Source organism: Schistocerca americana, chromosome 4 (genome assembly GCF_021461395.2).
Source record: "Schistocerca americana isolate TAMUIC-IGC-003095 chromosome 4, iqSchAmer2.1, whole genome shotgun sequence".
NCBI lineage: Eukaryota > Metazoa > Arthropoda > Insecta > Orthoptera > Acrididae > Schistocerca > Schistocerca americana.
The window spans coordinates 242,552,517-242,574,873 of NC_060122.1; the positions used below are offsets into that span (position 1 = coordinate 242,552,517).

A 22,357-nucleotide genomic window follows, 5' to 3' on the forward strand; every position below is an offset into this window, starting at 1 on the left:
CACATTAGGATCCTCTTCAACTGTCAGCGGTCTCTTTCAGTCATCAACGAGGTTGGTCCGTACGCTTTTGTGCTGTATGTGTCCCTTCACATTTCCACTTCACTATCACTCGGAAGCAGTGGAGGTAGGGATATTTAGAAGTGTGGAAATCTCGTGTACAGACATATGACACACGTGACAACAAATCATCTGACCATGTTCGAAGTCCGTGAGTTCTGCGGAGCTCCCCATTCTGCTCTCTCACAATGTCTAATGGTTACTGAGGTTGCTGATAGGGAGTACCTGGCAGTAGGTGGTAGCACAATGCACCTAATATGAAAAACGTATGTTTTTGGGGGTGTCCGGATACTTTTGATCACATAATGTATGTCTCAAAGTACATGTTTTTGGCAGTTAAATTTAATTCGCATGTTGCAAGAATGATCAAAATGCACCTGAAATAAAGAAAAGAAACTTGCATACAAAGAACTTGTTAGGAACTGAAAGTAACAAGAAACATTTCAGGCCCTTATTTCTCCTAATCGTTTATGAAACTCACGTTAGGTGATGACACTTACATTACTGTATCCTGGTGCGCTCTGACAAGGCATTTACAAATTTAGTATGCTTCTAACATAATAGACAGAATTGCCAAAGATGCAAACAAATATCTTTAAAAATACCAAAAGATGAAAATCATATCTTGATTAATGGCATATCAAATGATAATAGGAAGATACAGAGAGCGAAGTTTCAGCCACTCTACTGATTCTCCTTCATTGTAAGCAGTGGAACATGAAAATCACATGGAGTGTGATACAATTTCCTTAGGCTCACGTACTTAAGCCCACAGAGCTATAGTCTGTAGAAGCCATGCCCCATAACCTCTGCTACATGAAGCTAACTGCCATTTTAAGGAGCAACCTTAAGTCTAGCAATTAACTATTGGAAAAACATCATACAATATCAACACTTCTAAAAAGTTTGACTATCATCATTCATATCTATGTGGAAAATTTTCTAAATGCTTGGTGATAATTTAAATTCTATAACATATTAGTGAAAAATCATTTTAATACTGCTCTTGGTATGGGCTTCCCTCAGAGCCTCTACCGACAAGTCACACATGAGGAATGCTGTGTCCCAATCAAATAGGAAATAATCTGTCATGACACTCTGTCACATGTCACTGTACTGAGATGTGAAGGATAGCTACCTCTACTCTTCAATGAGTAAATTTTGCCTCCTCCGTATTTGGAAGTTCATCTAACATAATTTCTTTATATCATTTTATTTTATTTGAGATGGTCTATTGGTTTGGAACAAGAAGCAATAATTGTGATTTGAAGTTTGTTCATGGAAGATAATGAAACTGGAAAATTACATCCACTCACTTTCAAAAAAAATTAACTTTCACTGCATATGATAGCCTAAAGGTTGATACATGGAAAAATTGTATGTATTTGAGTAATATTGTAGTGTCATGAATAATTGTTTCTGACACTAAGATATCTTTGACCTGAGAAGTGACAGGTAAATATCACCTCTAATTAATATATCATTATAACTGAAGTAAGATTTTATTAATACTGTATCACATTTCATGTAACTGACCCAATTACATTTTTCTTTCTCAATAGCGCACATGAACAACATGACAACAATATCTTCATAACTGTATGGACAAGGCAATCATGTTTAATATTTGTAACACAGCCCTTTCCACAAGGTCGGAGGATATCTCCACGTGCAGTATTCATCAGACCAGCAGTTCCTAACCTTTTTGAACTCATGAACCCCTTCTACAATGATCTGATTTGGCTGAACTGATGACTTTTAAAGATGCATACAGTTCACATGCATAAAATCTAATTACAAGTAATCTTAAATTAACTTAATCCTTAACGGTTAAAACCAAAAGTTACTCACGTTATGACTGAAAAGTTACACAACGTGTAGGCCCAATTGCAATAATAAACAAAAGTTTTCATTATAACTACTCATCCCTTCCTTGGAGTTTAGTGAAAAGGTGGTGCATCCTTTCAGTGGCACAGAGCTTAGAAGTAAGGAGCCACCGAAGTTCAATAAAGTTTCAAATCACTTTCAGCACAAAGTCTTCTTCTGTATTTATTTTTTAAATAGGGTTATGAAGAAAATGACTTTTCATACAAGTATGTGGATGAAAAGGTAATAAAGCCGTTATGGCTTTATTCACTAACATTGGGAACTCCTTTAAACTTAACCAATTTATAACTTTTCTATAACTGAAAACCAGTGGAAATTTCAAGAAGCTGCTCTTTTTAAATTATGCTTAATGTGGATTCTAAGATTGTAGGCTCTCAGAAGAGATTCCGAATCCAATTGTTATTATTGGAAATAGCAAGGAAATATTCTCTGAAAGTTTTTCCAAGACCCTTCCAATATTTTTTCACCATGTACTTGACATTTTCGTCCAAAGTAAGATGATTTCCCACCAGGAAGTCATGAAGCGTATCAAAGCACTCAGTTTGATTCCTATTAAAACACATTTCTCAAACATTAAGTTTTTTAATGAACGATTTGACGTAATCTTGCACAATATAAATGTTTATATTTGACCCCTAGAGAGATAAGTTTAAACTTTTAATTTTTGAGAAAATGTCTGCCAAATAATCTGTAGTCTGTAACCAGATTTCATCTTCCATGCACTTTGGCGAGTGAAAAAAAATATAAAGTTCATCTTTCAGCTCATGCAGTCTGAAAATAGTTCTACCTCAAGACAAACACTCAATTTCAGTATGAGACAATAAACACTCACAAATGCTTCCCATTTCCTCACAAAGCACTGTGAAGATGTAGTAATTTATTGGGCAAGTCTTAAAATTAGTTACTTGCACTGCATGCTTGTGTTTAGAAACACGAGCCTGCCCATGAATGCAGCAAAGTGTCCAAAAAGTGTTCGGCACTACTGATTTCACTTTGGCAACAAACCCAGCATAACACCCTGTTGTAGGTTTTGCACCATTCTCTCTTTTAAGGGTCTGCACAATAATAGTCTCTTTCTACAGATTCCCCATTAATATAATGGACGAAAAGTAACAAAAGGGCTAAATGGCAACATCAGTTGATTCGCAAAAGAGAGGACTAGCACGAACTGTTTCCAAAATTTCACTTTAAAACATAATTTGACATGTCTTTAATCCAGCATTTGATTGTATTGTCGGACAAATACCGTATTGACATTTTTTGTGGGAGATTCTCCAAGCACGCATTGTACTACATCGTTCATTCATGGCTAACTGTATTGATGGACAATGGTACCATACTGATTTTTTTTGGTGAAAGATTCTCCAAGAATGCATTGTACTACAGCATTTATACATGGCTGCACTAAATCTTCAGCTATTAAATAAGGTTTTGCAGTTTTAGCAGTTCTGTAGCTAATGCAATACAATGCATCAAGGGCATTCTAATTTTCACTTTTTGCAGCAGATACAAAAGTAGTTAAATCATTTTTCCACTTGTTATCTTTTAGTCTTTATGCGACTGGGTGTTTAGTTTCTAAATGAAATTTAAGTAGGGAAGGCTTCAGACCACTGTTAGCAAAAATGTCACCTATTTATGAAAATCCAAACCTAACGCAATTATCATCATACTTTCTTTTCTTTACACACAGTTCACATTTGTCAGATTAACACACATCAGTAGGAGCTGAATAACCTGTTGACACAACACTATCTTGCGGTTTTGTTAAACTGTATTTCCCTTTCAAACTTCCACTTTTCAACGACTTATTCATTTTAATGTGAATGAGAATGATTCTGATACACTATAGACAACTTTCTCCATTCAACACAAGGAAAGATCACGTAGGCTATTGAAAATCAAAGGCCTGAGACCCACATAACCATTCTCCAGTGCTGTCGTGTACTGTTGTTAGTATTGTTAGAACACAAAGAAGTTGGCAGACCGAATTTCCATTGTAGTGAAATCAAACGAATTCCTAACATTGATACAAAACTTTAAATTATAAATTCATGAGAAATACTAATTTATTGTGGAAATATCAGGATAAATTCCAGTTTATGAAAATGCCACAGAAACTGAGGGAACAGTAACAGGCCTAACCTCAACACCAGCCATTATGGAAAAAGAGTTTATGTAAACCCCTTGAAATATTTTGCAAACTCCCTGGGGATTCGTGAACCACAGGTTGGGAAACAATACATTATACAATAAATTACAGGCTACTGGTAATTTTGTGATCTGTCAAATACATTTGACTGTGTACATCACAACACCATTTTAAATAAATCAGAATATTACGATGTAAAAAGAAATACTGCATAAGGGTACAAATCCTATATCTCTGCAAGGAAACAAAGTGTGTGAGGAAAGAGACATGTATGAAGCCAACAGGCATCATCCTGCCGGGAAGTAATTACATGTGGTGTCCCATAAGGTTACGTCTCAGGGCTCTTACATTTTCTTGTGCATATCAATTACCTTCTATTTGTAACATTACCTGGTGGCAACTTTGTTTTGTTAGCAGATGACTCAAACATTAGAATAATTAGCAAATAAAGTATAGCCTTAGAAAGATTGGTTAATGAAATTTTCATGGATATTAATAAATTTTCCCTAGACAATTCTTAGTCACTGAACTTTGAAAAAACACACTACATGCAGTTTAGAACTTGTAAAAGTATTCCCACCTACATCTGCCTTTAATATGGTGACAAGACAGCTTCACAATGAGTTAAACCATAACAAAAATGCTGACTTTGTGGGGTGTGTAAAGAGATATAAGAATACATTTAAAAAAGTCGTACAGGCAGCAAAAAATTTGGCTAACAACATGTATATTAGTAAACATGAAAATAAATCAAAGGCAATTTTGGGTGTCGTCAAATCTGAATTGGGAGTAAAGAAAAAGTGCCAAGAAAGTGTCCAAATTAAAATTAAAAATGATATAATTATAGATCCTTTTCAAATGTCAAACTGTTTCGACGATTTTTTCATAAATGTGGCAAAATCAGAATTAGATATCACAGCTCATCAGAGCAAGGTAGACGTCAACTTCATAAATATAACACAAAATGCAAGCCTTAAATCATTCAAAAGTCTTATGCCAAAAGATGTGGAAGATGCTATAACATCTTAAAAAATCAGTTGGGCATGATGAAATTCCAACCACTGTAGTCAAGGCTGTTTATAACATCAATTCTCAACCATTGGCTAAAATTATTAATCAGTCATTTGAGGAAGGATATTTGCCGGATGTATTAAAATATGCTGAAATACGACCATTGTTCAAGAAAGGCTCACCAGATGACATGGGAAATTACTGCTTTCTTTCCCTGCTGCCCGTTTTTGCTAAGGTGTTAGAAAGGACTGTTGCAAAACCTCTTGAAAACTTTCTTGCAGAAAATGATATTATAATTAAAAATCAATTTGGATTTCAAAAGGGCAAAAATACAATAAATCCTATCAGGGAATTCACTGGAAAGATAAGCTCTGCTTTAGACAAAGGTAAAAAGGTCAAAGGTATTTTTTGTGATTTGACCAAAGCTTTTGACAAAGTCAAGCATATGGGATCGTGGACAGGGCATTACAGTGGTTCAAATCTTATTTATCTGAAAGGAAATAATGTTATTCTAAATTCAAATGAAAAAAAAAAAAAAAATCATTCTTGGACTGGAAAAAGATTTGTACAGGGGTCCTGCAGGGCTCAATTTTAGGGCCTTATCTTTTTCTACTGCACACAAATGATTTACCTTTAAGCATTGATGTTCACTCTGGTTTATTCGCAGATGACACCTCGGTTTTAATTGAAAATGACAATTTAGAACAAATTCATGATACTGTGGCAAATATGATGGGAAACCTAGAATTATGATTTCAGCAAAATTGGATTAATACCCAGTGTCACAAAAACACAATTTATGCAGTTCAGTGCTAAAATATCATCAGCATCTCCAATAAAAACAGTTTACAGCGATCAGGAAATGACTGAAGCAAGTTATGTAAAATTTCTAGGTCCAAATCTAGACAAAAATTTAAACTGGAAGACACAAGAAAACTTCTTAGCAAGCAAAATGCAATGAATGTCTTATCTGGTTCCACCCTTATGGACACCAGGAAAATAGTCTACCATAGCTACATTGAAACTATAATTCGATACGGAATAATTTTCTACGAACAGCCCAAGATTACCTACACTCTAAAAGAGAATCATAAGAAACGTGTTTAGTCCAAAAAAAAAAAACATTATGTCACCCATTATTTAAAAAATTAAAAATACTAACCACTCCTTCTCTGTACATCTACAGAATTTTTATTTTCATATATAAAAATCAAAACTCACTTCACAATTTTCATTTCAACGCTAATAACAGTACTCGTCACAGAGTCAGTTTCAAACTTCCCTCTCATAATTTAAAACTTTACGCTCAAACACCACTGTACACGGGATTAAAAATTTACAATAAATTAAATAACACAAATCTGTTAAACATGGAGTTTGACCCACTAAAAAGATTGGTATTTAATACACTAGTGGAAAAATGTTACTATCCAATTGAAGGATTCATGCAGGACAGTTTGGCAATTTGAAAAGGAAAGAAATAACGAAGGTTATGTATTCTATAATAAATTATTAATATATTGTATAATTTGTATTGCAAGCTGCAAAATGACCATAAGTGTTATATATTTTGTTGTTAAATTGTTCATGTGAGGCACACAGTTCCAAAATCCACCTTATACTTTTTTGCAAATTTTTCAGGAAATGAAAAAAAACATTTCTTGCTCACCTTCAATAAAATAAATGTATTTATTCATGTTTATTGTATTGAGGTAGTTACATATATTGATATATCTGAAAGCTGCATACAATTCGTGACATGTAATGAAGATATTTACAAATTAAGATTGGATAAGACATGTTTTGGAACTCAACATTGGATAAGGAGGGTTTTGAAACTGTCATCATGGATAAGGATGGGTTTTGCAAACATAGCTAAAACTTAATAATATCATTTTCATCATTAATTGGAATTATTATTGACATTATTTTATTATTTATGTTATTTGAAATCACAAAATATTTCAGACATTGTATATAAAAATATGAAATGCCAATAATTAAACTCAATATCAATCACAATGTAACAAAATTTTCCAAAAATGACAAGTCAATGTTGCACAATACACATTACTTTCCTACATATTTTTAAAAGTGTAATAATGTGTATCCATACAATAATCTAAGTTCTGATTTAACAGCAAGTCATTAATATTCTGAAGTCAGTGTCATATTCATTTTTCCCTTCATCTAGCTGTTCAGCAAAATGTTCATTCTCTGCATGTTCCTTTTTCATCAGGCTGCAATACAAGATGAGGTCCTCATTACTTTGCCAAATCATTTCGAGAACATTTTATCGATATCCTTTAATTTTTTGGGTTTTAGTTGCACACCTTTTGGTAGAGCACTTACAGTAATATTGTCAATTTTCTGATGTTTCCTCAAGAGAGGGCGGAAAACACCAATGTCACATCTATAACAAGGCTCACCTCTAACCAAAACTACAGACTTGCCTTTCTTGAAAATAATAATTTTACACTGGTGAAGTCAGAAATGCCATCGACTAGGAGGTTTATTTATTTGAGATACACCATGTTTCCAGTTTTGTATGGGGAAATCACTTCCCAGCCTTAGAACAGCACCTCTTTCCTCAGACAGTTCAATATATTCTGCAGGATCCACAATGAAATTTATTTTCCGCACCTTCTTCTCTATTCCTCCAACTACACAGTCTGGAGGCAGGAAAGAATGTCCAACAACAGGAAATGTTGGAGGTACTTCCTGAATGTTTTGGAGATTCAAGCTGCAACCAATAATACAGCATTCCAACCATTGCAGAGTTCTTATTTCGGCCAGGGCATCCGTCTGCATACAGTTCAACAGTTGTAACCTCCCATAGATTAGGATGGTTCATGTGGTAAAGTGGAAACAATTTCATTGCATCCTTTGGGGCATTCATGTTCGAGCCAGTTAGAAATATTAACCATTTCTTTGTTCTGAGCAGATTTTGAGCCACCTCTGCAGATTGTCAGGTTATATGAATATAACAGCCTGGAGTAATATGCCGCTTGAGCTGTTAGCTTGGGTGAGACCATATTCTTCTGATGGTTGAAAGAAAATCTGATCACTGCTGACTCTTCTTTCTGTAACAGGGCTTTAAAAGCAGCTGCTTTGAGCTTATGCACACAAAATTGTGCAATTGCACATAACTGTTCTTTTGGTGGTAGATGGACTGACTTCATTTGCAGGGTGAGAAATTGACATTCAGAACATACATCAGTAACTGGTTGTCTTGAAACTAATATCATAATCAGTCAGAAGAAAAACAGTCAGAAATATATTCTTCAACTGACCTCAAAAACACCCATTTAGTCCCTCTCCCACCACCATGAAAACAACATCAACACACCGAACACTATAAACAACATGATGCTCCCCACTCTCAAGCTTCACATTACCAAACCGATATGCACTGATTTCTACAACACACACCCAGCCGCTCCCCCAAGATGCTCTATACTTAACAAAATTCACTGTACACTTCATGCCAAAACAAATACCAATCCAACACACACCTACCACTCACACTAGTCTCATGCGTACACGACCAAAGTGGACAATAACAGCACCAACAGTAAGTCACCAACACAACATAACGTAAGGCCAACCTGGATTCCTCGAGCCAGGAACCTCTTCTAACATACCTCCAAATGTTATCTGGGTGCCACCTCCACATATAGAGGTTCCTGGTCCGAGAGAGTGGGACTCTAGGCTACTTCATAAACTCCCCAACACATTCAGTGAGCAAAACAAGTAAGTGTAGAAATTTTATATGTCCCCCTATGGCAGTAGCATCTAAAGACCAAGTACTAATTATTACTGTGGGATCCATACCAACAAACAAAGGAAAAACACACGAAATTCAATTTAACAAATGAATAAATTGAAAATGATGAACTAATTGCTCAAAAACCGAAAAGATCGATAGCCCATAACTTCTGAAATTGAAATTTACTTACTAGAAAGTCAACAACTATCTCCAAAAAAGCACCGTACAACAATGAAAAACTCTAATGCAACACACTCAAAAACACTTCCAATAAAATCAGAATACCAATAGCACAACACACTTCATCAAAACAATTCAATGCCACTGTACCGTTACTATTAAACAAATTAGAAAAATAAACATCCAAAACTAGAGAGTGCCACTGTTTACTACAACACAACCTCTACAGCCCATTTGGTGGTAGTGGTAGCGGGGTGGTGGTGCTGGTTGGTAGTACTGGTGGTAGCAGTAATCATAATAGTAGCGTTGGTGGTGGCGATGGTGGTAGTAGTAGTAGTAGTAGTAGTAGTAGTAGTATTCATCCATAGACATATCTTGATATTCCAATTTAAGAATAACAAAAGCAAAAATAAAGTAATTCATATCTACAGACATTTGCAGTCCCTCTGGTCTAGCAAAACAAGAGAAAACCTAAATCAGGATGGCTTGATGAAGATTGGAGCCTCCACTCTCCCAAATACAAGGCCACTCTATTTAAAACAGTGTTAGCTCATTCAGTTTACCGCTAGTGTACACTACTGCTTTACAAATAACTTACTTAACAATGGACTTCTTGTTTCAACGATGGTACACACACTATCAGTTGAGTCAATAAAATCTCTCCCAATAGCCTGAGCCCATACCCTACTAAGTGTGTACTCTCCGTCTCTGTTAAAATATTCCTTCCATACTGTGTAGCAGCTACAGGCAACATAGGGAAGCTGAAGAGACAAGAACTAAGACCAGTGTTCCGACCCACCTCCAAGATAAGAGATATGTTACACCCCGTTAAAGACAACATGGGTCTTCGAGTTCATGGCATGTATGGTGTCCTCTGTAAATGTGGGAGTATTCGTATAGATCAAACCATTCGCAATGTCACTGAGTGTTGTGCAGAGCATTTACATAACATCAAAGAAAGGGAACATTAGAAGTCAGCCGTGGTATAATATTATTAGAAAAAACAAAGAACTTTGGGTCAAACATCAACTCTGTTATCAAAGAAGTGGCCGAAATTAGAATAAACATCAACAATTTTCACAGAGACTAGGGGTGTATACTTAGTGGGGCATGAGGGCAGACTTTGGACATACTGGCTGCAATGACCATTCCATGCTGAATACACCTGTTCTTGTCTCATTACCAAAGTTAAGCAGATGAACAAAAGCAGGCATAGGCTTGAAGCTTGTGGCAAAAAGTTTTTGGTGCCAGCCGCTCGTGCCATGTGACGTCACACAGTCCCATTGTGGGGCGGAGCCGTTGCTCGACTTGCCTTCTGCCCATGCATAAGTCCGGCCCTCTCTGGAGGGTTCCAGTTGCTGCCATTACATCTATATAAGCATAACACTGTCAGCCCCAGCAGTCAGTGATTTCAACTCCTAATGACGATGGTGAAGACAGCCGTTGAAAGCTTGAGTGTTTTACTCAAAATGATACGGCTTGTAAATTGAGAAGACTTTATTGAAGCACACCACCTCAAAAGACTCCCACAACACAATTATTTGATCTCAGGACAATTTGCACCACAACTTCCCATTTGCTTTGATAAACTGAATCAACATTCATCCATAATGAGTGAGCTGTTGAGATCAGGAGGGTAAGGTGTTAGTATTACAGACTACATAGCTTTGGGAGTATATTTTTCCAGAAAAGGAAAAAAAAAAATATAGCGTAAAATGTTATATGGAATGCTACATTTTTTATTATTTATTTGTGTTACATTTTTTACCAAACCCCTACTCTTGTGTTATTTAGGTTATCCTTCAATGTATACAATGTACTGTTTTGTAAAATTTTTTGTTTATTTATAGACGCAATCACATGTTCATGACACAGTCATAACCGGTTTCGGCCATACAATGACCATCTTCAGATTCTAAAGGCAGCATACACTGAACACAGGTTTGTATTTTTTAGATTGACAATGCATGAACCTGTGTTCAGTGTATGCCGCCTTTAGAATCTGAAGATGGTTACTATGTGGCCGAAACAGAATCAATCACGCACTCCACAGACAAAATGTCATTTTCTCCAAAATGTATTGTTTAAAAGGAATGTTTTACTGCCTTTTCAAATAAGTTTGTGTTAACAATTTCTTTAATCTCATTTGGAAATTTATTGTACAGTTTTATTCTCCATAGTAAATGCTGTTTTGGCTTTTATGCTTATCCTTTCTTGGTAAACGGAAGTTCATTCTAGAGCTTGCTCCATGGCCATTGATGGAACTGTTTGCATAGTAATGATCAATGTTATTTTTCACATGCACAACTGATTGGTAAATGCACTCACATGGTACAGTTAAAATCCCCACCAGTGTTTTGAACAGATTTTTACAATGCACACATCTACATTACTTTTGGTTATTATTCTTAAGGCCCTTTTCTAAAGTTTGAAAATCACATTCATGTTTTGTGCATTTCTTCCCTAGAAAAGGGTGCCACAGCTAAGAAGTAATATTGTCGCAGAAGAAACTAAGTAGCACCATGGTGTAGTGGTTATGATACCAAGCTGTTGCATGGAGGGTTGTAAGTTCAAAACTTACCTGGATTGTACAATTTTAATTTCTGTATTCGGTTCGAATACATTCTAGAAGTATTCACAAATGTCAAGAAGCATTGTACTGGAATGTTCTGTAGCTGTATACATACTGAATGTTTTCTGGCCAGAGGCAGTTCGCTCCGCACTCTTGTATGTGCAAGTGCTGAATAAACCTTCGTTAAGTGAAGTTAAGTAAAATCAAATAAGGGTAATGCAGGAGTAGGTTTAATAATGAATAAAAAAATAGGAGTGCGGATAAGCTACTACCAACAGCATAGTGAACGCATTATTGTGGCCGAGATAGACACGAAGCCCATGCCTACTACAGTAGTACAAGTTTATATGCCAACTAGCTCTGCAGATGATGAAGAAATTGATGAAATGTATGATGAGATAAACGAAATTATTCAGGTAGTGAAGGGAGACGAAAATTTAATAGTCATGGATGACTGGAATTCGAGAGTAGGGAAAGGGAGAGAAGGAAACATAGTGGGTGAATATGGATTGGGGGAGAGAAATTAAAGAGGAGGCCATCTGGTAGAATTTTGCATGAGCATAACTTAATCATAGCTAACACTTTGTTCAAGAATCACAAAAGAAGGTTGTATACATGAAAGAATCCTGGGGATACTAGAAGGTATCAGGTAGGTTATATAATGGTAAGACAGAGATTTAGGAACCAGCTTTTAAATTGTAAGACATTTCCAGGGGCAGATGTGGACCCTGACCACAATCTATTGGTGATGAACTGTAGATTAAAACTGAAGAAACTGCAAAAAGGTGGGAATTTAAGGAGATGGGACCTGGATAAACTGACTAAACCAGAGGTTGTACAGAGTTTCAGGGAGAGCATAAGGGAACAATTGACAGGAATGGGGGAAAGAAATACAGTAGAAGAAGAATGGGTAGCTCTGAGGGATGAAGTAGTGAAGGCAGCAGACGATCAAGTAGGTAAAAAGATGAGGGCTAATAGTAATCCTTGGGTGACAGAAGAAATATTGAATTTAATTGACGAAAGGAGAAAATATAAAAATGTAGTAAATGAAGCAGGCAAAAAGGAATACAAACGTCTCAAAAATGTGATCGACAGGAAGTGCAAAATGGCTAAGCAGGCACGGCTAGAGGACAAATATAAGGATGTAGAGGCTTATCTCTCTAGGGGTAAGATAGATACTGCCTACAGGAAAATTAAAGAGACCTTTGGAGAAAGGAGAACCACTTGCATGAATATCAAGAGCTCAGATGGGAAAGCAGAAAGGTGGAAGGAGTATATAGAGGGTCTATACAAGGGCGATGTACTTGACGACAGTATTATGGAAATGGAAGAGGATGTAGATGAAGATGAAATGGGAGATATGATACTGCGTGAAGAGTTTGACAGAGCACTGAAAGACCTGAGTCGAAACAAGGCCCTGGGAGTAGACAACATTCTATTAGAACTACTGACAGCCTTGGGAGGGCCAGTCCTGACAAAACTCTACCATCTGGTGAGCAAAATGTATGAGACAGGCGAAATACCCTCAGACTTCAAGAAGAATATAATAATTCCAATCCCAAAGAAAGCAGGCATTGACAGATGTGAAAATTACCGAACTATCAGTTTAATAAGTCACGGCTGCAAAATACTAACGCAAATTCTTTACAGACGAATGGAAAAACTGGTAGAAGCTGACCTTGGGGAAGATCAGTTTGGATTCCGTAGAAATATGGGAACACGTGAGGCAATACTGACCCTAAGACTTATTTTAGAAGCTAGATTAAGAAAAGGCAAACCTACGGTTCTAGCATTTGAGGACTTAGAGAAAGCTTTTGACAATGTTGACTGGAATACTGTCTTTCAAATTCTGAAGGTGGCAGGAGTAAAATACAGGGAGCGAAAGGCTATTTACAGTTTGTGCAGAAACCAGATGGCAGTTGTAAGAGTCGAGGGACATGAAAGGGAAGCAGTGGTCGGGAAGGGAGTGAGACAGGGTTGTAGCCTCTCCCTGATGATGTTCAATCTGTATATTGAGCAACCAGTAAAGGAAACAAAGGAAAAATTCGGAGTAGGTATTAAAATCCATGGAGAAGAAATAAAAACTTTATGGTTCGCTGATGACACTGTAATTCTGTCAGACAGTAAAGGACTTTGAAGACCAGTTGAATGGAATGGACAGTGTCTTAAAAGGAGGATATAAGATGAACATCAACAAAACCAAAACGAGGATAATGGAATGTAGTCGAGTTAACTCAGGTGATGCTGAGGGAATTAGATTAGGAAATGAGACACTTGAAGTAGTAAAGGAGTTTTGCTATTTGGGGAGCAAAATAACTGATGATGGTCGAATTAGAGAGGATATAAAATGTAGACTGGCAATGGCAAGGAAAGCGTTTCTGAAGAAGAGATATTTGTTAACATCGAGTATAGATTTAAGTGTCAGGAAGTCGTTTCTGAAAGTATTCGTATGGTGTGTATCCATGTATGGAAGGGAAACATGGACGATAAATAGTTTGGACAAGAAGAGAATAGAAGCTTTCAAAATGTGGTGCTACAGAAGAATGCTGAAGATTAGATGGGTAGATCACATAACTAATGAGAAGGTATTGAACAGAATTGGGGAGAAGAGGAGTTTGTGGCACAACTTGACAAGAAGAAGGGACCGGTTGGTAGGACATGTTCTGAGGCATCAAGGGGTCACAAATTTAGCATTGGAGGGCAGCGTGGAAGGTAAAAATCGTAGAGGGAGACCAAGAGATGAATACACTAAGCAGATTCAGAAGGATGTAGGTTGCAGTAAGTACTGGGAGATGAAGAAGCTTTCACAGGATAGAGTAGCATGGAGAGCTGAATCAAACCAGTCTCAGGACTGAAGATGACAACAACAACAAGTGAAGTTAGTGTTTGTCATTCATCTAATTACACCTTCTTCTACATGACATTATTATGGTGGAGGAGCTGGGTATTGGAACCTGTGATAGCACACATTATCAATGACAGTGGCTCCCATCAGGCCATTACAGGGCCGCCATTTACGTGGCGAGAAACCCGAGTTCGAGCCATATTCAACAGATCGCAATCTATCGAAAACAGAAGAAGAAGAGGACGTTATGATGGCAGCAACATGAGACATCATACCGGGTTCTCTGGTGATGATGGTCAAGATCCAAACAAGTGGCTGAAGGTAGGAGCGTGCAGCCAAATTTAACAAATGGGATGACACTGTGTGTTTGGCTAACATATTTTTCTACTTGGATGGCACTGCCAAGCAATGATACGAGAACGAGGAGAAGTTCACAAGTTGGGAAGTATTCCAGGTGGAACTGCGCAAGTATTTCGGTGACACACAACAACAGAAGTCCAAGGCTGAAGATAAATTGAAGTGCAGGGCACAGCGTCCAGAAGAAACATCAGCATCCTACATTCAAGACGTCTTGGAGCTGTGTAAAATAGTGGGTCCTAGAATGAAGGGGAAGATAAGGTTACACATCTCATGAAGGGTGTTGCTGAGGACATGTATCAAGCCCTACTCCTGAAGGAGGTTCCAACAGCAGACTTCATAAAATGGTGCCAGTATATCGAGACAGTGCATAAAAAAAAAAAAAAAAAAAAAAAAATTACACGCAAGAAGTTTGAACGGCTTCCAAACGTATCATGTCTGTGATGGAGGAAGCAACTGATTTCACAAGAGTTCTTCGCCAGATAGTGACAGAGGAAGTTCAGAAGGCACTTGGACTGCACGGCGAGCAAAAAAAGAAGATGGTTCAAGAGGTCATAAGGGAAGAAGTGGAACAGACATAGAACCCAATCTCTCATGCTTCATTTCCCTTCAAAACGGTGAAAAAGTCGAGACCCAGGTGGAGTTATGTTCCTACAATGCCGCATGAGGAACCGGTTGACAATTGGAGGACCCACGTTAACCAACCAGTATGTTTCCACTATGGACAACCGGGACATATGGTGCGCTATTGTCGAGAAAGGTGATGGATATTTTATGATGCCTGCGCCAGAAGACAACAGATGGATCTTAGCCGACGCCAACTCCGGGACGACGAATCTGAACAAAACGATGTGGGTGCAGAATGACGTAGGTCACCATCGCCACAAGCTAGCCGCTAGAGAGAACACTCCACAACACGCCGAACAAGGTCTCCGTCGCCGTTTAGAAGCTCCAGTCAATCACCTAGTCGCCATAACCTGGAAAACTAAAGGGTGCGACCTTCCCTGGATGTGAGTCCACCGAAGAGAAAAATCCTCCGTTGTCAATCACTACACAAATGATAGGAAACTATGTCGATATCCTCATGGATGGCCGGCCAGCCCAAGCTCTTGTGGACTCTGGCGCATCATATTCAGTAATTTTGGAGAAATACCGTCGTCAGTTGCATAAAACCATATTTGTCGACAACAAAACATCTCTGCTGAAGGTGGCTAATGGAAAATATGTAAAACCTACAGGAAGCTGGGCCATTCGTGTGGGTATAAGTGGCCATACACAGCCTTTAGAATTCATCATCTTACAAGAGTGTAGTCATGACGTCATTCTCGGATGGGACTTTTTGAAAGCTTCTCAGGCAATTGCAGATTGTGGTCACTCAAAGATTATGCTAGACGAGATGAGATACTGTGGACAGGAAGATGCACATCCGAGTGTGCAGAGACTGTGTGGTGGTGGTGGTTAGTGTTTAACGTCCCGTCGACAACGAGGTCATTAGGGACGGAGCGCAAGCTCGGGTTAGGGAAGGATTGGGAAAGAAATCGTCCGTGCCCTTTCAAAGGAACCATCCCGGCATTTGCCTGAAACGATTTAGGGAAATCACGGAAAACCTAAATCAGGATGGCCGGAGACGGGATTGAACCACCGTCCAGTGTGCTAACCACTGCGCCACCGCAGAGACTGTGTGCTGGATGAAGTTATCATTCCTGCGGTCAGCACAAGAAGGGTACTGTCATGGGTCATGCCGTGCATCAACCCATGGATCTTATAGTGGAATGTAAGAGAAGCATACCACTAAGGAATAACTTGGTCAACCCAGCCTCTGTTGTCTCGTTTAAGAACGGATTCGGTGAATTGTGAATAGTTAACTGTAGCCGAGAACCGCAGATCCTTCTGTGATGCATGTGTGTAGCAAACGCTGAGCCGTTAATACCTGAACAGCTGAGCGTCATAGAAACATCCCATGCCGAGTCTGTGGGCGAGATTTGCGCTACCACCACGAGACAAGATCTTCTAGCTCGACTATCACCAGATCTCACTAAGGAACAACAGAAGAAGCTACTTGTCATTCTTTGAGAGTTCTCTAAATGCTTCAATCCACAGGTGAAGAGCAAATTAGGCAAATCGACGATGAAGCACCAGATTAGCACTGGAGACCATGAACCAATAAGGCGGAGAGCATAACGCGTGTCGGCAACAGAACGTCGAATAATTCGCAATGAAATAGAGAAAATGATGACGAATGACATCATTCAGCCTTTGCAAAGCCCATGGTCATCATCAGTGGTCCTCGTCAGGAAGAAGGCTGGCTGTTGGCGCTTTTGTGTTAATCAAAAGCTTACAAGGTAACTAGAAAGGATGTTTACCCTCTTCCACGAATTGATGATATATTAGATTGTCTGAAGGTGGCCAAGTTTTTCTCAATCATGGACATGTACTGGGGATGCTGGCGAATCGAAGTAGATGAGGCTGACTGTGAGAAAACTGCATTCATCACCCCTGAGGGCCTGTATGAGTTTAAGGTAATGCCGTTTGGTTTGTGTAAGGCACCAGCAAATTTTAAATGGGTGATGGATAATCTTCTAAGACATATGAAGTGGACGATGTGTCTTTGTTATTAAGATGAGATTATAGTGTTCTCAGAGACATTTGATGAACATATACAAAGACTGAGGGCCATGCTTAAGTGTCTCCAACAAGGTGATCTGAAACTTAATCCAAGAAAGTGTCTCTTTGGGGAAAAAGAAATCAAAATACTTGGACACCTTGTGTCAAATGAAGGTGTCCGGCCACACCCAGAAAAGGTGAGATCTATAACGGAATTTCCTATTCTTTAACGTATTAGAGAAGTGAGAAGCTTCCTCGGATTATGTTCTTATTACGGTCGTTTTATCAAAGACTTTTGTATCAAAGTCAGGCCACTCTAAGAGTTGTTAAAAGCTGATACTAAATTTATCTGGGGAGGTGCTCAACAAGATTCTTTCAATGTGCTGTGAAAAGCTCTGACGACTAACCCTGTACTTGGTCTGTATGATGAGAGAACACCTACGGAACTACACACAGATGGCAGCGGGTATGGGGTTGGTGCTGTTCTGGTGCAAATTTCGGATGGAGAAGAGAAAGTTATAGCCTATGCTTCTAGGACACTTACAAAAGCTGAGAGAAACTACTCAGCTACAGAAAGAGAATGTCTTGCTGTGATCTGGGCCATGTGCAAATTTCGACAGATCTCTATGGAAGGCCATTTACAGTTGTTACAGATCATCATTCACTTTGTTGGTTGACAGGACTCGAGGATCCAACAGGACGACTCGCCAGGTGGGCACTACGTCTTCAGGAGTATGACATTACCATAGTGTACAAAAGTGGAAGAAAACACCAGGATGCCAACTGTCTCTCAAGAAACCCTGTGCAAGACCATCAAGACTTTGATGAAGATAGTGACTGTCTCACTAAACTCCAGAATCTCTCTGCTGAGCAGAAGAAGGACGCCAAGATATCTCAAATTATTCTTGCCTTAAATTGGTCAGAGGATGTGAAGGACAATTTAAGGTAGTTAATAGATTATTCTGCAAGAAAAACTTTGATCCGTTTGGAAAGACGTGGCTACCAGTGATTCCTAAACACATGCGCTTAGATGTTATACAGAAATTCCATGACACACCCGAGGCCGGACATTTAGGATTTATTAAGACATACAATAGAATCTGCAAGAGATTTTTCTGGCCAGGTTTACTTAGGAGTGTCCGTCACTATGCGTTCCACTGTCGAGAGTGCCAGAGGAGAAAGGCAGTTCCTCAGAATCCATCTGGCCGACTCAGGTCAATTCCACCAGCCGAAACACCTTTCCAGCGTGTTGGGATTGACCTCCTTGGACGATTTCCAAGTCTGCTAGTGGCAATAGATGGATTATTGTTGGCACTAATTATATGACAAGCTATGCCATTACAAAAGCCTTGAAACAGCCAAAGCATCCGAGGTAGCCAAATTCATCGTGAAAGACATTGTATTAAAACATGGTGCCCCAAGGTCGTTAATTATGGATCGAAGGCAAGTTTATCAATCGAATCTTGTGACATAGATAAACCGCCGGTGCAACATTACTTAACACATGACGACTGCCTATCATCCGCTAACTAACGGGCTTACTGAACGTCTTAATAAGACCTTGGCCAACATGGTATCCATGTTCATCAATGTTGAGCAGAGCAACTGGGAAGAGGTGCTACCTTTCGTGAAGTTTGCCTACAACACCGCCAAACAAGACACCACAGGATTTACACAATTTTTCCTGGTGCATGGGCGTGAGACGACTACGACGATGGACACTGTGTTTCCGTTACATCCTGATGACGTGGACGACTACATTGACCAGGTGTTAACCAGAGCTGAGGAAGCTCGGCAGTTCGCTAGACTCCGCACGCTGCAGGCTCAAGAAAACGATCGTCGAAGGTATGATGTGAGCCACTGCCCTGTTGTCTACCAACCTGGTGACCTCACCTGTATCTTCACTCCTGTTTGGAAGGTTTGCCTCTCTGAGAAGCTCCTCAGGCGCTACTTTGGACCTTATAAGGTTGTAAGACAGTTGTCTGATGTTACTTATGAAGTTGAAGATTTCGAACCCCAAACAAGACGACGAAAGATCAGAGAAACGGTCCACGTCCTTCAAATGAAGCCCTATAAGGATCCTGCAACCCAGAGTAAATTCGAAGCTCTAGTGACAGGCAACAAGTGGAAAGGCGACAAAGAGCGTAGTGGCAAAAGAAGTTCTAAGGAGATCATCGCCAGGGTGAGAATCAGTCACCAGAAGTCGGAGTATGCAGGACCAATGACTCGTTCCCAGACTAGGACGATGTAATACCGAGACGCTGTTCTCTTAAGGAGGGAGCAATGTCGCAGATGAAGCTGAGTAGCACTGTGGTGTAGCGGTTATGATACTAAACTGTTGCATGGAGGGTCGTGAGTTCAAACCTTACCTGGACTGTACAATATTAATTTCTGTATTCAGTTTGAATACATTCTAGAAGTATCCACAAATGTCAAGAAGCATAGTACTGGAATGTTCTGTAGCTGTACATACACTGTATGTGTTCTGGTCAGAGGCAGTTCCCTGAATGAACCTTTGATAAGTGAAGTTAGTGTTCGTCATTCATCTAATTACACCTACATGACAATATATAACTAACAGACACTGGCTGTTACAAACTGATGAGAAGACACTAAGGACCTAACATGCTGATGACATTTGGTCTTGTTGATGGTGTTGAGACAGCAACCAGCCACAAATATATTTTAAGTTCCTTTATTGAAAGGGTACCGTTACCGGTTTCAAATCTTTACAATTCACCATCAGATGGCTTTCATGCTTTCATTAGAACATGTGGTACATTTTTTACTGATTAGCTGTCCTAAAATATAAATAATACATAATTATAAGCATGTCACACAGATCGTTGCATTACAGGCTTGTATTGGGATGCGACTCATGTAAAATGCCGGTTTGGAGTACATGTTTCCATAGTTTTCATCCAGCAGGCGGCGTTCGTAGTTTTCGCCATTTTCCCATTATTGCACACATAAACTTGTATAATTAAGCACTTCAGATCGGTCACTGAATACATTTCCACCAATTCCTACCGTTGCACATTTTGTCTGCAAGTATCTTTGTGTGTTTACACTGCTTCAACAGATAATTAGTACTGATTCTTAAGAATTTTGTGTGTTACACAATCCATAGAGATTTCACACATAAATATAATTTAACAGTGTCATTTTCCCGCTTGATATTGAAGTACAGGGCATTGCTTTCTTTATGCCTGATGTCACTTTATTGCTTACACTAACCAATTGTACAGTTCCTTGAGGGTCTCATTTGCTTTCTCTGCAAGGAGTTTTCTTGTTTTCTCAGTGACTGTGACAGTGCTGTCATCAGCAAAGAGAATTTTTTTCTGTGACAAACACTATTGGGAAAGTCACTGATGTACATCAGTAACAGTATTGGTCCTAATATGCTACTTTGAGGAACTCCTACATTAAGTGCTTTACTAAGGGTTTAAACTTATCTCAGATATGTGTTATCTCTACTCTTTGTACCCTCATCTGCTACATATGTCATGAGCCACTGCTCTTATTCCCAACGCATTTAGCTTACGCATCAGTATTCAAACATGCCACAACTCCATGACATCACACAACACCCTTACCACACATGCTAAAGCTGACAAGTGGAATTGCAACGATCAGCAGACTCAATTTTTTTAGTACACGAGAAAGAGGAACATCAAAAAGCCTAGCAACAAATTGAAAATTACCAGATTAGACAGGCACTGCATTGGTGATACTGAATACTAGTAAATGAACGAAACCACTTACCAGCAGCACTCGGACACAGGTCATGCCACATGTGATCTGACAGTGATGGGCAATGCACTATTCACTGTCATGTATGAACACCTCACTGTCCTGCAACAGATTCCCAGTTCTGCATTAATGTTTCACCAAAATACCACATCCACGGATTTTCATACAACTCAAAGAATACTGAATTGTCACACTGACATGAGAAGCATCTGACAGCTTAAATATAAGTAGGACATATATGAGGTCCAAACAGTTGCCTACCTCGTAAAACAATTGTACCCTGTATGATCATCTTTACGAAGAAATATTTACAAGTGACATCATGAAGCCATCAATTTTATGTTCTGTTACAACGTGCTACATGGGTATAGAAAGGACTGGCATTGTTGATGCCTAATACAACCAGCCACAAATTTGTGGCTGATTGCGTTTCTCACCAACAATCATTAAGGCGGAGTTGAAATGATTTAGCACAGAACAGGGTCGCCATGTGTAACGTTGTTACATTTTTTGCGGTCGTGATGAAGGTAAATCTGTCAGTGTGACCTACAGACCTTTCCAGAAGGTACTGGAGAAATATATCGAGCTTTGCCCTAAACTCTGATTTTAACTTTTTGGCTAATTGTCCAGGGAAAATAATGTTACGGCATCTACTTCAGTCACCGTACCTCAGTATTCTGGAGCATCTCATGAAACACATACAAAAAAATAAACTGTCGAACAATGCATCTACTTCTATCAATACCAAAACACGAACATGGAAACGATTGAATGAGGTTTCTTTCCAATTTCTCTTTTCTCCATTTTCTGCACAAAACAATTCCTCTACAAATCCCAAGTATATATGATTCCTATCTCAGTCTTCATGCTGAATTTTTAACTGTCATGATTATCCGACTACGTCAAACCAATTGTTAATATTTGACATTAAATTAATCATATTTGTGTCACGAAAAAAGAGGCGAAACAGACATTACCAATCAATCAACAATTCTCGTGAATAAGACTCCTGCAATTAGACAACAAAAGGTGAAACGTAACATGTTTAAACACTACCTACTCAGAAGTATATCAATAATAATAATACTTCCTCACTTACGTTTGTTTTCAAACGTGCAACATGTCAAATGATCACCCTCTAAAGTGTCTATCGATTACTGCAATGGAAATCGA

General features: G+C 38.7%; 1 protein-coding gene across 11 annotated transcripts in view; it reads right to left on the minus strand.

The window, feature by feature from the left end:
- LOC124612907 (MKRN2 opposite strand protein) overlaps positions 1-22,357 on the minus strand; it is a 155,213-nt gene that overhangs the window by 74,167 nt on the left and 58,689 nt on the right. For 4 of the 11 annotated variants that reach the window (XM_047141388.1, XM_047141384.1, XM_047141389.1 and 1 more), the window contains exon 2: positions 21,197-21,286. The gene's annotated coding sequence lies outside the window, so the exon portion shown is untranslated. The other 7 variants (XM_047141385.1, XM_047141391.1, XM_047141382.1 and 4 more) reach the window with 3 other exon arrangements.